This window comes from Varroa jacobsoni, unplaced genomic scaffold (genome assembly GCF_002532875.2).
Source record: "Varroa jacobsoni isolate VJ856 unplaced genomic scaffold, vjacob_1.0 scaffold_998, whole genome shotgun sequence".
Lineage (NCBI taxonomy): Eukaryota > Metazoa > Arthropoda > Arachnida > Mesostigmata > Varroidae > Varroa > Varroa jacobsoni.
In genome coordinates, this window is record NW_019213900.1 from 627,674 (window position 1) to 643,535 (window position 15,862).

General features: G+C 42.0%; 1 protein-coding gene and 1 long non-coding RNA gene across 6 annotated transcripts in view; one reads left to right on the forward strand and one right to left on the reverse strand.

The window, feature by feature from the left end:
• The window catches only part of LOC111265692 (cGMP-dependent 3',5'-cyclic phosphodiesterase), a 126,247-nt gene that overhangs the window by 6,380 nt on the left and 104,005 nt on the right, over positions 1-15,862 (forward strand). The window lies entirely within an intron of this gene.
• Positions 3,865-15,803, reverse strand: LOC111265695 (uncharacterized). Of its 5 annotated transcripts, none has more exons than XR_015313132.1 (4): positions 15,720-15,803; positions 6,620-6,693; positions 6,240-6,356; positions 3,865-5,618 (listed from the first exon to the last, which is right to left on the reverse strand). It is a non-coding gene; the product is annotated as an uncharacterized LOC111265695 (long non-coding RNA). The 5 variants fall into 5 exon arrangements; XR_015313133.1 differs by lacking the exons at positions 6,240-6,356; positions 15,720-15,803 and adding an exon at positions 13,648-13,761 and having other exon boundaries at positions 3,865-4,844; positions 5,151-5,618; XR_002683587.2 differs by lacking the exon at positions 15,720-15,803 and adding an exon at positions 13,648-13,761.

Below are 15,862 nucleotides of genomic sequence, written 5' to 3' on the forward strand. Positions count from 1 at the left end.
ACTGAAGCTGCGAAACAACGAGAATTAATCAACGGAAGCCCATGATATCTTCAAGTTATCGTTCTTTTTTTTTGCATGTTTTAATCATATGGCTGATGTTTGTAGGGGAAACCTGTCTGCCAAAAGGCAGGAGTTAACGCCGTAAACACAAAGGTAGATGTTCATCCCTGTCAAAATAGTTACGTGAAACTAGCACACAAATTTCGAATTTGTGTGTTATCAAAACAATGCTGACACAAAAATATACCAAAACTTATTAAGGGAAGCAACAAGAACCTTGTAGGAACAGTGTCGACACAGCCAGAGTACGGAAAACTCAAAGGACGTGCCATAATCGCATAATCTGACGTCAAAGTCTGCCGTGCCTTTATCGAAGGCACACTATTACGAAACGATGTCCACACCGATATCGCGTAGTGCAAATTTTACGTTTTCATCGGTCTGTTACGACAGCAAGAATATAGTGCAACCTTGACCACAAAAACAATCCAATAGGAAAGACGTACGTAAAATTACGTTGTACGAAGAAGTAGCTGTGTCAAGCCCGGTATTATAGGGTTCTTAACGTGTCCTCCATACATATAGATACTATAGAAGGCTTGAAATTAATGATTTTTAAAAAGATAATTCTCTCACAGGAAATCTGTTAGATTTCTTCACTTAGATGTCTAAACAAAATTAAATTCTTCAAGCAAATTCAAGCTAGACTGTAGAGAAAGCCGCAGTAAATTATGCTGTTTAAACCTTAAACGTTAGCTGTTAACCAGCAAAACATACATCTTAAACGTTTATATCCATGCAGGCACTCAGATGATACTATATTCTTAAAAACTTACAACGATACCTTTACCTATATATAATAACTTCCTAGACCTGAAATCGACAAACCTAGGGACCTTTATCATCTTCCCTAATCGTACCACATGAACACAGCGTTGAGCGGTTTATTAGAGTGCTTTAATTATGGCAGCGCGCACGCTAATGGATGGGTTATTGGTTTAAATTTTCTTCTGCCGCACTATGCAATAGTTAATATTATAGGTGGTCCCGTCTGGAGTTCGATTAACACAGCTGCTTAAAGGACTCCAACATTGACCTTTTCCTTACACGAATTTTACTTGTCCTACATATAACGCTCACGTCGGAGCGACGGTAGTTTCGCAGTACATCACTGCAAGAACTGTTTTATGATTTGGGTTTTTTTTACCAAGTGGCAAAAACATTCACAGAAAGAGAATAATCCCATGAACACGTATCTAATTTTAATGATTCTTGTGATTTTAATGATATTTACTCAGCGAGATCAATAGAAATTAAAGTATCGATCAGCACTTTCCGCTTTACTCTATTGAGCTTTTTAATAGGCAGTCTCCACCGATCGTCATGCAATAAGTCTATTTATGACCATTCGTTTATGAATACCCTGGATTAATTATGTTAATTGTGTTATCTGGCCATATATATATGTATAGTAGTTTACATTGATTATTTCTATGTTTTTATATACCTGCGTGTGCCCCATGTTTCTTGAAACGTTTGGCGTTTCACGTATTCTATTCATTTTTATTTGCGCATTAATAACGGTGCCTTCTTGTGTCTTCTAGTGACAAATCAATGTAGGCAGATGTCTGAATTCCGTGTGGTGGCATACGTATTCCCGGATTTTCAAGAATAAATGTACAAATCAAAGTCTCGTATTGAATACTGGCAGTTAAGAAAGCGATGGAGAGCAGTGATACTGTAAACAGAGGAATATGTACTCGAGGGTCGTTTGCTGCTCCTAAATGTAAAACCGTCAGACCAGTATCGGTTCTTAAAAAACATATCGAGACGCTTTTTCAGGAAGACACAGCAAAGATACATATACGTTTGCTAACCAAGGCCCGGAAAATTAAAAGAAGAAGGGGAAAGATACCCCCCAAGTATTGGTGCATTTGCCAACCTTATCTGGGGAAGATTTGAAGGTTCAGACTCTTGCATTCATCTTAGAGGCATAGCGGCTTAATACTAGTTTAAACGGAGGACTAATTGAAATGGATCCCGCCTTAAAGCTAGAAAAAAATCAAAAGCAAAGAAAATGTGTTAACCTTTAGAGAGTCTAAATGAATTAAAACCACGGAGATCTAAGGCATGGAAAACCGTAGGCGGTTATGAAGACAGGTCGAGCTAAATAGTGGGAGCTGTTTGGGGGTATTTACGGACCAGCACTGGAAGGAATGGGATCTGTCCGAGGATATGGTGCGTCCGTATGCGTATTGTCTTCTTGACTTAGCTGTTCTAATCGGTCCGATTATTTCAAGCAATTAACGCGATGCCGTCTAAATGACCTCGACGATTGGCCACCTTAGTTCGATATACAAGCAAAGCTGTTCTTCAGTCGAGGCCTTCCCGGATGCAAGTAAAACCTCATTATGGCGAAATTTGAAAACGAGAAATGGCGATGAGTGAATATGAAGTCGAAAGGTACGTCATTCTATGGGCTGCACAGATTTCGAACATTATGCAATTATAGCACAGGCAATGTACTTGTCACTTCACAATATTGGAAAGTAAGTAGGTTATTCTTGTTTGGAAATTAACTCTGGAAATAAGCTTCCCGCGGTGGTGCCTTATTTCAACTGTAATTCAAATATGGCAAAATCTATTCTTTCCAGACGATTTCCTAAGATGGGCCCTCGTTAACTAAACTAACATATGGTTAATGAATGGCCAAAGGTTTGTCCTCGTTTTATAAACACGTGCCGATCGTTATGTCGAACAGGTAACATCCTGTTGGAAAGATTACAGCCGGCTTGTTAGGGGAGTGCAAAATAATTTTCGTGAAATCGGTTAGATCTGAAGGCTAAAGGTAAACTAGACGTAAGTTTTTAACTTTTAAAGTTTGGGTCAGCTTCACAAACAAACGTTTTCTGTAGCAAACTATGATACACGCCAGTGCTTGTCTGTATGCTTATCTTGAACGAGTACTTACAGACGATTGGTCTATAGCAGATTTTACTAAAAACTATGAACGTCTGTTCCACTAAGCCTAGTTTCGAAATATTTTGTAAAAAAGCAAGCTATAACCTTGTGTTTCACCTTTAAATATAGCCTGTACGATATTGTAACGCGGCCTCGACAATGACTATGGGCATACTCTACGTATACGTCTACACATAAGATTATGCTGAAGCAAGCTACTACTGCTCTGGTGCAACCGCTGAATAAATAGAAAAAGGGTTATACCACTTCACTTGACGGAACCACATGCACGTGGCTAATGGCAGCAGGAATCACAGTGCTGTCCTTACAACTTATTAAGTTTATCGTGCGAACGCGTGCTACACAATAAATTTGGCTTATTTTTAATATTATATCGTATCGGATTAGTGAGTGCTATTCTAGTGAAACGGTTATCAAGTATATTGACACAATCAAACTGTCAGGTATCCATTGCGTAGTCATATGCAATATACGATGATAAAAAATACGATGTAATAAAAAGCAACATAAAGTAAATAGAAAGATATAAGCTAGGAAAAAAACACCGTATGTACACGAACTAAGTATGCGATGCCTTACACACAAATCAATTCAAGATAATAATGAGTCGAGCTTTCCGTAAGAGTACCGTTATGTATAACAAATGGACTCGTTCGAGCAGCAAAACCCAATACAACCTATAAGTATTTAATTCGATACTGAACTCAATGAATTGGGATCATCAAAGCTGAAGAAAGAAGCTTACATGTCTAAAAAGTCGATTGGCGAGGAAAAGCTACAAGGAACTTATCGGCGGCAGGGTCACTGCACTTCTGTGCATCACGTTTAAATCAAAGATATCTATCTATAACAGATCGAAACACTCCAAGGAGGAAACATAGGTCCCGTTTTTTGTCCGGATGTGACAGCTTTATTACGGTAGAAACTAGTGTTACAAGTAACCCTCAGGTACACTGCCGAAAAACAAAAAGAGCGATCTCTATTAGCATTGGGTAAACAATTCCGCCGTTTCTTTGGAAGTTCTACCGAGTTTTTTCTTATCAGAATTTCAATACATAATTACGAGTGTCACCGAAAATTATAAGGGCATATGCGTGTTTGACCTTCCGCAACTGTCTAAATACGTAAGGAAAAGAAGGAAGGCCAAATATATACAAGCCATTAGTTATGGCTGTCAACACACAGGACGAGTTATTGTAGGTTTACAGTTGATATGGAATAGAGGTTAACTGTATTTTCTATCGCGCGAACGATTCCGTTAGAAGAATTGAACCTTTTGCTAAGGAACCTTCTGCACGGCCTTGTACATCGATCGCACCGAAGTTCACTCGGGTCCACCAATGTAACTTATACCATTTCTATTCACAAGAAGGCAATTCGATTGTTTGCGATATCTGATTCAGTAAGCCACATATATTTCAGATACCCGACAAACTAATACGGAATCCGCCATTATTTTTTACCGTTTTTTATCTTACGGTGTATTCTTCTTGAGTTTTTCTTTTTACAATAGTAATTATGTATTAGACGATCAGAAACGGCTGTTTCTACACAGCCGTGCGTTACCGTTCATCACAAATCACGAACGCAATGTCGCAATAATACCAAATGAAAATTAAACTTATATATATAACGTAAATAATGTCTCAATATTATTGACAGACATCAAAGATTTCGGCTGTTGGTTTATCCTATTCGTATATGCATCTCGTACTAGCAGGCTAACGAACAAGTTTTAAAAAATACATGTTTCGCTTTATGCGGCCATCTACGTTTTGTGCAATTTATCATGCCGTGATTTGTCGCTCACCGTTCCTATTGACGGTCAATGTACCTTTTCAATGGGCGAACGCGTCTGATGTCTAAAAAAAAAACAATAGAAGTGCGTGAACTCGATGGCGGTAAACCATTTCAACAGCAAAGTAACACCACTTCAGTGATGGGTACTAAAATTGTTTCTTCTTATGTAACAATAATCTGACGACTTATTATATATACACCATATTTTATATATACACTAGATTTATCCTTACGTTTTGCTCCGCGTTCATCGGTATACATAGCCAGAGGTAGAGAACTAGCAGTAGACTATAGAATATTTTCTAATTGACCTTGTATGCTTACCCGCTGTGTTGTCGGACGATATAAACTAAATGTTTGATTTTTACCTTACCATCATGATATACCCATATAAGGGTGTGCAGTCGCGTCACAATTGGGCCTTTCTAAACTCGTACGGCTCTCGTGTCTCATCATTAGTGCTCTGGACGGTCCAGCAAAAAAGGCTGGACGAGGATATTACTTGGCATGGAAAACTGTTAGTCGAAAGCTGGTAAACTGACAGTATTGAAGGGTTTTTCTCCAGCCTGAAGCGCAATTTCGTTGGAATTCGTCATTGTCTCGTCTGCTTGCCTTCGACAGAGGTAGCTATGCCGGCGATGACGGGTTGTCGCTTAAAAGGGTTTTCTCCTCTTAGCTCAAAGCTACCGGCTAGAGCTTGGTGTTCGGAGTTCACTGGCGACAACAATAATCGATGATTGTGTTGTCGTCGTCGTCGTCGTCGTCGCAGGTCCGGCCGTCACATCAGGATAAAGTAGGCTCGCTGTAGGCTCGAAGTTGCTCGAACAAATTGCAGGCTGGAAAAAAAGGATTGAATTGCCATAAACGAATCACCGAATGTCGCAGCAAGCAAATGAAAGTGTTTGAGATACGAACCGAAGGTAAGATAGGCGAGAAAAACGGACGCCATATAGTACCGTGAAGACAACGCGTTTAAAACGTACACCGTTATCATAGCAGACGCCTGTCGATGCCGGACCCATGGCTGGATGCCAAACATCAACGAAAACAAGTATCTGGTCAAAGGGAAGCGTACACCAACTCTGCCAGTATGAAACAGGGGGAAAGCAGCAGCTGGAATTGCTGATCGTCTGAATACTTTTCATCCTCGGTCGTTAACTCTTGCAATGCAGATCTCACAACGCAGACATGTGTTGACAAATCAGACACATCCGCTGCATTACGAGTCGTGAAGACTAACTTCAAATATGCTCTAAACGACAGAGAAACACAGTGACTGCCGATAGGCATACACATAATACTAAGTGATTGCACACGCAGATAAATAAAGAGCTGTTATTATTGTATTATACATTAGTAACAAACGTTGGGCCAAAACCCAATGTCAAGCGAACAGACGTAAAGAAAGTATATCGCTTACGGTCTCGCCTACTGCACGCCAATTGTGGGAGTTTTACCTCAATCTTATCTTGTCTGAGACGGCAGTATGACTACGATTGCGGGCCAACAATCTGTATCGTCATATTGAAGCCGGTACTGCATCGCCCGTAAAACAGGCGCGAAGGCTCTTCGCCCTATGACAGATGAATGTGAAAAAGGACCACGGAAACAACAACGATGAGTGACGTTTGGCTAACTCCGTACGTATTCAAATTCTGTATGTGCTTATAGTTGTTACATGTTTTGATCAAAAACGGGACACAATATTGCCTTTTTAATCTTACGCCAATTTTCCACCTTTCTCGAGTCATTTTGAAAGGTATTTTTAGGTAGTAACTTGTTAGCTGTCCTACTACATTTTTTGAAAATAATTTCTTATATTTTTACTTTTACTTACGAAAATGTTGTGTGTCGAGGTATTTTTGTCGCCACTGTTCCTGATATTACTGAGCATTCTGAAATAGGAAAAATCTGAAAGAGTAAAAGAAAGACCAATTATAAGTTTGCTAGGAACTCGGTTACTTTCTGTGAAGCATGGACGTACATATATTATTAAAGGTTTATCTGGTATCTAGCCGCCGGTGATCTTAGAGTGTCTCGCAACTTCTAGCTGTATAGTCCTTTTGAGTGTTTAATAAATTATAGTCTTAGTAATCATCGCATTCGTGCTATACGTTCGGATGACGTCCAAATCAGAATATTCTGATTGTGACCATATGCCATGGCGAATAAAGTAGGGAACCGATCATGGCATGACACTGTGGTCTAATTTAAAAAGATTTTTTGAAAAAAAAAAAAAATTGGCAGACGTTTGCTAAATGCGATGTTCTAAAGGAACGTCGAAAGTCCACTTCATCAGCAAAAGGCACAATTATCTTCAAGTAGAGCGATCCTCCAAGTTGTGTAGGAATCGTGCTTCCAGTTCGGCAGTATCTTCACGTTAGACAGTTGAAAAAAAATCAACATTACGTTGATAAAGGTAAAATATCGATAAGAGAGAAACTCGTACAGAGCTTGCCTCGCTGTAGAACTGTAGCAACCTATTCTCACGTTCGAAATACAAGTACGCACTGCTCTTTGTGCAAACTGCTGATTTGGTGCTGGACTGCTTAGAATGTAAAAAACACTAAATTTGAATATTGGCGGTAATTTACGGGGGGGGGGATCTAGTTAAATTGACATCATTAAACTGATACAATTAAGTGGCTTAATGGAGAAAGATGAAATGAAACGGATAGCTATGACCGGATATAAAGCCCATAGGGATAATATCTTCCCAGTCGACAGCTAAAGATATATATAGACTTGCGTATACTAACTTTAAACATTTGTTTTACTCTCAATTAGGAATATGTCCTTGTTTTGCACGGTCCGATTGAATGATAAGCCTGTTTTTCTTATTTGTTCGTTTATTCGTTATTCTTGACTATTTACTTAGTAGGCAATAAATAAATAGAAATGTATCCGTCGTGGACGAAGCTTGAAGCCAAATTCTTCAATCCAGAGATTTGTGCTGTCGAGGAGACGGAATTTTTCTTAATGTACTCATGTTATTTTTTGGCGCTAAAGCTTCCGTCGTATCCACAATTCTTTATCCTGCTACGGCCACAGGAATTTTACTTGCCTTCCCTTTACAGTAATAAAAGAATTGATGCCGCAGATTCAATCTGTTTTTAATTGAACAAAGCAATGACAACGACTTTAACATAGCCTATTTGCTATATTATTCTATCTATTTTTTTTTTTTAACTATTTGGAAGTAAAGGTCAAATGATTTGGATCAAAGAAGTGGGCACGAATACATTTGATTTTTGTTCGACGGTTTTGAGCCCACGCATTCTTTATTGCTAAATGGGAAATATTTCCTATTACTTGTTTCCAAGATCGTATTTAAATCAACGAAAAAGATATCCACACGTAACTTTTTCTTTGTAATCGTGCGTCAAGCAAAATCGGTAAGTAAAAACTTGTAAACGAACATCGCTAACAGATGTGTTTGTTCGATTTAACCGCCACTGACTTCGATCATAGAGTTAACTAGAGATCCAAGTGATTTACAAATAATTTTCTACGATTTCTTCTCTAAACTAGTAAAACATAGATTTTTTAAGTAATAACCGGCAACGAAACGATAGTCATACATAAAACCCAAAATATTTCAATTTTAATCTCAGCATATCCTAAAGCTTCCAGCGATTCAAGAGTTCCACAAAGGTTTCGAATGTGTGTGAAAAAAATTACATTCATTGAAACTTGCTTGGACAGTCTTCTTGACGATGATCGGTCGTGGTGCCTCGAAAACGACCACCAATTCCCGTATCAAAGTTCCAACACCATTAGAAATAGCGTTCAGCTTTATTCATATTAATTTTCTTGTCCTTTCAATCGACTAACAGTGTTGGATCTTCCGCTTTGTTTCGTTGAAAGCTTTGCCAGCCTTTTTGGAGAGAATCCTCCCTGGAAGTATATAGTGTACTTGCGCGGTAGCCATGGCCATCGTATGATACGTGTACCAATTGATGTTGCCGGCAGTTCGCCTATTGGTGGCGCTTCTCAACAAGTAAATGAACGTTGTACTGCTACGAACGACCCTGCTACGTCCGCAGGGTTTTCTATATCAGCAGTTTCCCGGTAGCCGAACACGACTGGCCGCTGCTGACCATCACACTACCGATTCAACGTGGCAGAGGGATAGACTCTATTGGGAGGGATGAGTGAGTCCGCACTGTGGCGTTTTGCTGCTGGGGAAGCCTCTGCGACGTCATAGCGGCGAAATCGAACTGAAGGCGGATAGAGCAACGGTCAGCCAGACGCTAACCAATGACTAGAGTGAGTGGCTTGACCGCTCACCTGGATGACCTAAGTACGTGTGAAGACGACGCCAAAACCGGCAAAGCCACGTACAACAGGCCGGCATCGCTTGACACGGGGACGATGATAGTTGCTATGGCGATGGAGAAACAACTCGTTCCATACTAAAACAATCACTGTATTATAGATTTCGTAGTACAACGGTCGCTTACAAAACACTAACAACGACGACGGAGACTACCGTTTCTCGTTGAGTAGCGCGGAGCGACTGAGTATGTAGCCGCCGTGCACTATTGCTGATGGCGGACTGCGTGATTTGCTGCCCCGCTCCCAGGTTGATAGCTCAAACTTCTTGAGCTCTGTACAAGTTCGGGTCTGCCGCCACTGCAACGTCAGCATTGGAGCCTGCAGAAACAGGCAACAGAAATGCAAACAGCAATAGCAGCGTCGATGATGACATAGCAGAGGCACCAGTTTAAGTGGAAGTTACACTGCAAAGTTAACGAATGGCAGCTAGAGTCTTACCAACAATGTTACACAGAGAAAACAGTAATACCACAGAATCAAGAGCAGTTCAACGACTCCGACAAATAGTAGAGATGTTTCAAGACGAATTTGTGAATATTTTAAAATTTACGTATTATAAAATCCATGTATATGCACAGGAAAACACACCTACATACAGCCGAAGCCCATATAATAATAGGTAGCGTTGTGGCAGCATTTACACATATTTTACGCCTAGCTAATGGGTCAAACACTCTTGCCAAAAATGATTTCTGAGTGACATCATATATAATAATACTGTTATTACCATTACTATTATGTATTTGTTACTAGGTCACAAGCCGATAATAGGACAATCTGTTGCTTTGCCATCTATCAGTAGGATTTGACCACTAGCATTATGCCTGTCAACATATATATATATACCTACATGTGATGGATGCGTGATAATGGATGGCCAAAAAAGCGAAGCCAAGATTAACGCAAACGATAATGGTAAATTAAATGCACGCTATTCTGATCTGCTGTTCTTCTGGCGAGACCATAATCCTATCACTGTAGAACATCCGCGGTTTCTGAGCGAAGTGATTTTTGCTTTTTCTCAAGCTAATTTGACGCCACCGCGGAGATTTAAACAGGCGATATTGTGATGAAAGTTCTGTTAACTTTTGCCGGGTAGCTAAAAACGTATATTATTGTTGCTATTGTTATGCCTCCTTTGTTCACGAGTTTCTGTCGATTTTTTTCAACGATTTGTTGTAATCTTGTTAGTTGTTGACGTTAGTTAATTGTTTTGCCAAGCTTCAGTGACTCAATTGGTTCGGACGTCGCATGATATCGCATCTTTTTGGCTTCAATCCGGGTTTTGTGGAGTTTTTCATCAGGGTTTCTTTTCGTACATCATTGTTGCATGTGGTTCATTTTTCATCGCTCGTGATCCACCGCTTAGGTGTGGCTCGATTTTGTTGCAAAGCGTCGTAAATTATTTTACGTCAATTCACGCGATAAGGAAATATTGGGTTTTTTTTTTTTTTTGTATAGTCTTCGGCCTTTTTCAAATGGTCGAATGAGGTCTGATGGTAGACACTTAGTTCCTTGGTGGTGTCATGACTACTCACGTGGCGGTCTCGCTCAACTTTCGCGATGACTTCATCAACTATCGTTCGTAAGTGGTCAGTAACTATATGCAGCGCCTTTCGCATCGAAATTTCCGCAACGAAAGCGATAAGGCTATGTTTATGCTGTCTTATCTGAAAACATATCTTGGGCGTGAATAGTACAATGTTTCTTTAACTAGGCAGAATTTGTGCCTTCGTATTGATAACATTACAAGGTATAGCAAATTTTTACAGGAAGGCAGGTCTAAATAAAGGCGTTTGAAAACATTTAGCGTGACAAATAATGCCGACTCGACTTAGCTGACTCAAGATACACGACCTAAGTCGTCTATCTAGGAAAAGCATCAGTAATTTTTGACAATGCAGCATAGTCAACAAAATGTACAGTAACCAGTGTATGTACACCTATCCAACGCATCAAGATATTATACGGTACGATGCATATGATGGCCGAACAAGGTTATTGTTGCCAATTGCTCGTGATACGTTACACCTATAATTGATACGTATCTAATCCCTAGCCGTGCTTCGGCCTCGAGTGACTATTCGTAGCTTTTTCAGATCTCGAGCTTTTTTTAAACTTCACTACTACAAAAGCCGTAGAGTACGCGCGATAACTTCTTACGACATTCTTGCTTAACAGCAACGTCTCGCCTCTCATGGAAGATGCTTCTGCTAACCTGTGCTTGTAACCATCACGCGACGGCGATCACCTAACCTTTTGTTTATCTCTAAAAGATGATTTGGGCGGATGTCCGAACAACTGGTTCATACTGGCACTGACAATGGAATATTATTTCTGGTGCTCCTGCTGCTACTACTGCCTGTTTGATTTTTGTCTAGCGGAGATAGATACCCTTGTCCTTAACTGGTCAGGCTTGCCTGAATGCGTGTGTTCCTACGGTATTTCTTTTTGTCTAGCTTTTGTCTCTAACACGCTAGGTCAGTCAGGCGTGCACCTTTTGATATCTTTAGTTCCGCCTTCCTTTAGAAATGTTGTTTTGTTTATCTCTTAGCTGTGTCACGGGAACGGGCGATAGGTTTTTCAAGACAGAGTACTTTCCCAAAGTACTAAGGCGTGTTACTCTAGCCAAATATCATACCATGTGGTGATTATGGACCATGTTTATGCATTTATGCCCCTTATTAATAAACTTAGGTTTTGGTTATTGGGAAAGGGATTTGTGCAATGGCATTGAGAAAACTGCTCAATACCAGCATCCTGGCGATATGTTTCAAAGAACAAATTTACTACTACAAAAGAATCGAAGAAATGTGCTCATTAGTTCATGACAAGATGCATTTTCTGCATACGTCTGTGCATTAGCATATCAATCGCTCAATTCCGTTCCCGGCTTCGTTTTTGTCCCCCGAAATGATCTTTTTTTGAATAATTTTTATTTCCCGAGATGATCCGATTCGTTGGCCCAACTGGGCCAACGGACCGGATCATTTCGTATTCGAAAAACATCTTCTTGGTCATCACGGTTCGTTTTGAGTTTGGTGCCCGTACCGTTTCTGTTATCCTTGCGACAAAAACAAAAACACTGCCGCAGGCGCCGCAAAGTACGCGGTCGGCATTGACAGCAGCGACAAAATCATCAACACTGACGCCAAAAACAAACATAATGCAAACCTGGAATCTCTTTCTGTGTTTGTGTTTTGCTTGCCATTTGGGCAGCGCTGCTACTACAGACTAATAGCGGTATACGCAGCCTACAGCTGGCTCTCCGTGACAACATCGTTAATCTGTGGATTTGTTTGTTAGATCCACGGCCAAAGCTGCTGGTCAGGCAGCGAGCTGTGCATCAGTCTGCCTACCTATGTGTATATATGGGTCTGTTTGTTGATGTATGTATGTAGAAGTCGTGTCAGTATGTTTGTGTGCGGACGCGCCTTTGCTCCGTACGAAAAAAGCTTCAATCCGTTACCGGCTGTTACCTACTAGATAGCTGTATCTGGCGCGGGCCTGCACTACTTGTTTAAGCGAGAGCAGCAGCGTTAGCATTTATAACGACAACAATGGCGCCAGCAAGCAGGCCGTCGACGACCCGCTTGTACACCCATCGTTGGGTGCTGCTGTCACGCGACCGGCCACCGCTACGGCAGCATCGATTGCCCTCGTGTTGTTTGTTACAGCTGTTTCCGGTAATGTCGCTGCGGCAGTTTAGCGGCCTACTGTCATCATCACAAGCAGGCCCAACGACGTAGTCGTATGAGAGCTCGCTGCAGCAGCGAGCCTACGCAGCGTGCCATAAAGCTGTTGTAGTATTCTATCGAGCAGTTAGAATTACTGTTATTACAGTTAGCACATCTCCTTTTCCGTGACGTTACGACCACTTGTTCGGCACGTGTCTTGGGCTCGTCTTCTGCCGGCGCTGCGGCCTCCACATAACTACGTAGAGACGACGATCGCCGGTAAAGGGACAATCCTATCGCTGACAGCGGACGGGCCCTCTCGCGCATTCGTACTACGTACATGGTCAGACGGGAGCGCGGCTTCGAAACCGTCGTTTCGGCAGATATTATCGATTACGACTGTCTGTAACTCGGGTGTACCTACGCAACGAGTGCGCCTTTAGATCGCGAATGCACCGGCGACTATCAGTACAGGTTCACAGTAATAAATAATTGCTCCTATTCATCCGCATCCTGCCGTACGCAACCGTGCTTGCCACACATTAAATGTTTGGTTAAGTTACGGCCATACCAGCTCGGTCTTTCTCCGCAGTTAGCCAGGCCGGCCTGATTCGTATTCGTATGTTAGCCGATTTAGCAATTAGAAAGCAGTAGAAACACACAGGTGTAAAGAGGAAGAGGGAGACAGCAAATAAAATAGTAACAAAGTGGCATTATTTCTACGACTAGAAACACAATTCGGTCGTAGTTGTTATTGCAGTAATACTCGATATAGTTCTGGTTCAATGGCCTAGTGATAACTGTTAGCGTACAACAAGATACTGAGTTGGCAGAAGATCAGCGTACGTACCTGCAACTCCATTTGCTTAGCCGATTATATGGTGACGATTCCAGGCAAAGCAAGGCGGAGATCAGCAGCGGCGCTAACATCGCTCGCGTGGATACTCTCGTATGTGAGCACGACGCCAATCATGGTGGTAGTCTAGCTGCTGGTGGAATATGTACTTGTTCACCGATAGCGATAATCGCTACTATACTCAGCGTTAACATCGTTAACGGGAGCTCGTCTCTAACAGTTGTGGTTTCGGCAATACTCATCTTGTGCCTGCGGCTGCCATTGTTGCTCTTATTCTCTTTCTCAAGACTTCTTCCAGCCACCGGCAGCGAGGCTGACTTCCTTTCCCGACCTCCATGTTAGTACAAATCACGTCACGTTTATACCACAGGCAGGCAGGCAGGCAGGCAGGCAGGCAGACGCCGCCGCCGCTCGTCCGACTCATTTGCGATTATGGCCGCAGTTGTACCGACAACGATGGTGATCACGATGAAGGGCTAGGAAGTTCGCCTACAGCAGGACGTCGACAGAAATACAATACGGATCGCAGCGTATGTGCGTCGTATGAAACGAAAATGCGCGACAACTTCAACCGCGAACAGAGGTCGAGAAGATAAACACGGCGAAGTGGTGGCACGGTGTTTTTGGTCTTCGATTTGTCCTAGCTTCATTTATTCGACGTTTGGCGAGTGAACTCAGCCTAGCAAAGTAATCAGTTGAGCCTGTTGTCGAAGATTTCTGCTGGCCCCATTTCGTCACTCTGCCTAGTGTTGTTATGGTGCCGGACACTGTGCGGGTATTTATCACGTGTATGATCGTATAGCGCCGAACGAGCAGTTCCTAGTAGATGAATTCGGACATGTTTTTACGTTTGACAAAGTGTGTCCGAATGTGATGTATTTGCTTGGTGGCGAAACTAAGCCTACTGGTTTGTCTGATCCATTTACAGCCTTTCAACGTATTATCAGACCTTGTTCGGTTCGCGCCTTTAGCTTAATAAACCGCTCGTAACGAACAGTGAGCGTTTAGTACTATATAGATAGATGCACTCTCTCAAGCAAACGCCACTAGCAATAGAAGCAGTAATTATATCCACATAGCCCTTTGACGGGGCCTCACGACTAATGCGTACGCGGACAGACAAACGGACAGAGAAGACCCGCACTTGTCTGCCACTCGCGCACGTGCTCGGAAAGGGTTATGTGTGTCTTTATTGTTCTGCGTAAGCCAGGCAGGCGAAACTGCTGCCAGCGCTGCAGACTACGTTCGCTACGAACCTTCGGTCGGCTAGCAGATTCGTGTGTGTCAGTTGAACGCCACAAAGATTACGAACACATTGTCTCATCGTTAGTGTTGTCAGCCCGTACGTTTCTAATGCACTGCTCTAAACGCATCGCAGACGCCGCCACTGCCGCCGTTGATACGGCCGCAAAAAACAGTACAGCGTAACGGCCAAAAGCAAATAGCGATTGCCGCAAATGCAGCTCGAGGAAGTCTCTAACAACGAGGTGACGCCACTGTTGCGTTACTATTTAGATTGTTCACGTTGTTACCGATGGACAAGAAAAATGAGTGAATAAATACGTGGACGATAACGCGGAACAGCGTTGCTGGTAATTGTGAGTTAGCGGACTGCGTAAATGTGTCGTGCGCGAAGTAATAATAGAAACTATACGGTAGCACCAAATGACTCCGAGTGCCAATGGACTTTCGAGTGCTAACGTGTTGAGCTTCTCGAGCAAGGGGCAGCACGGCAGAAGATTCGGTTGACAGGGTAAGCAGAATCGTCAGTGAAAACCAGATCAAACCATAATGGCATCAAAGTTTCATCGACAGCTTTGAAGGAGTAACGACAGAAATGGTCATTGTAAGCGTCAGTGTAGAACTCGATCGTGGCCAGAAGAAGAGATCGGCCTACGATCATCATGAAGCTGTTGATTATGACGGGTCTTCGACCGACACGCGTTCACACTTGACGAAAAAAACGATTTCGCGTCACAGCTATTATCATGTACTACAGTTATTGCCGAATACGGTTGCTCTAAATCTTCTTTGTTCCTGAATGTGGATAGTGTTTGTGGCCTTACCTCAAATGGAGTTACTGTCATCACCATGAACGAATCGATGTGATACATCACACTCAATGCGCGCATTGTTATCGTTGTATAGACCCTATCGTATATTGCTAGCGGTATAACTCATACCACAAGGACGCGAAGTCAATCGTCCA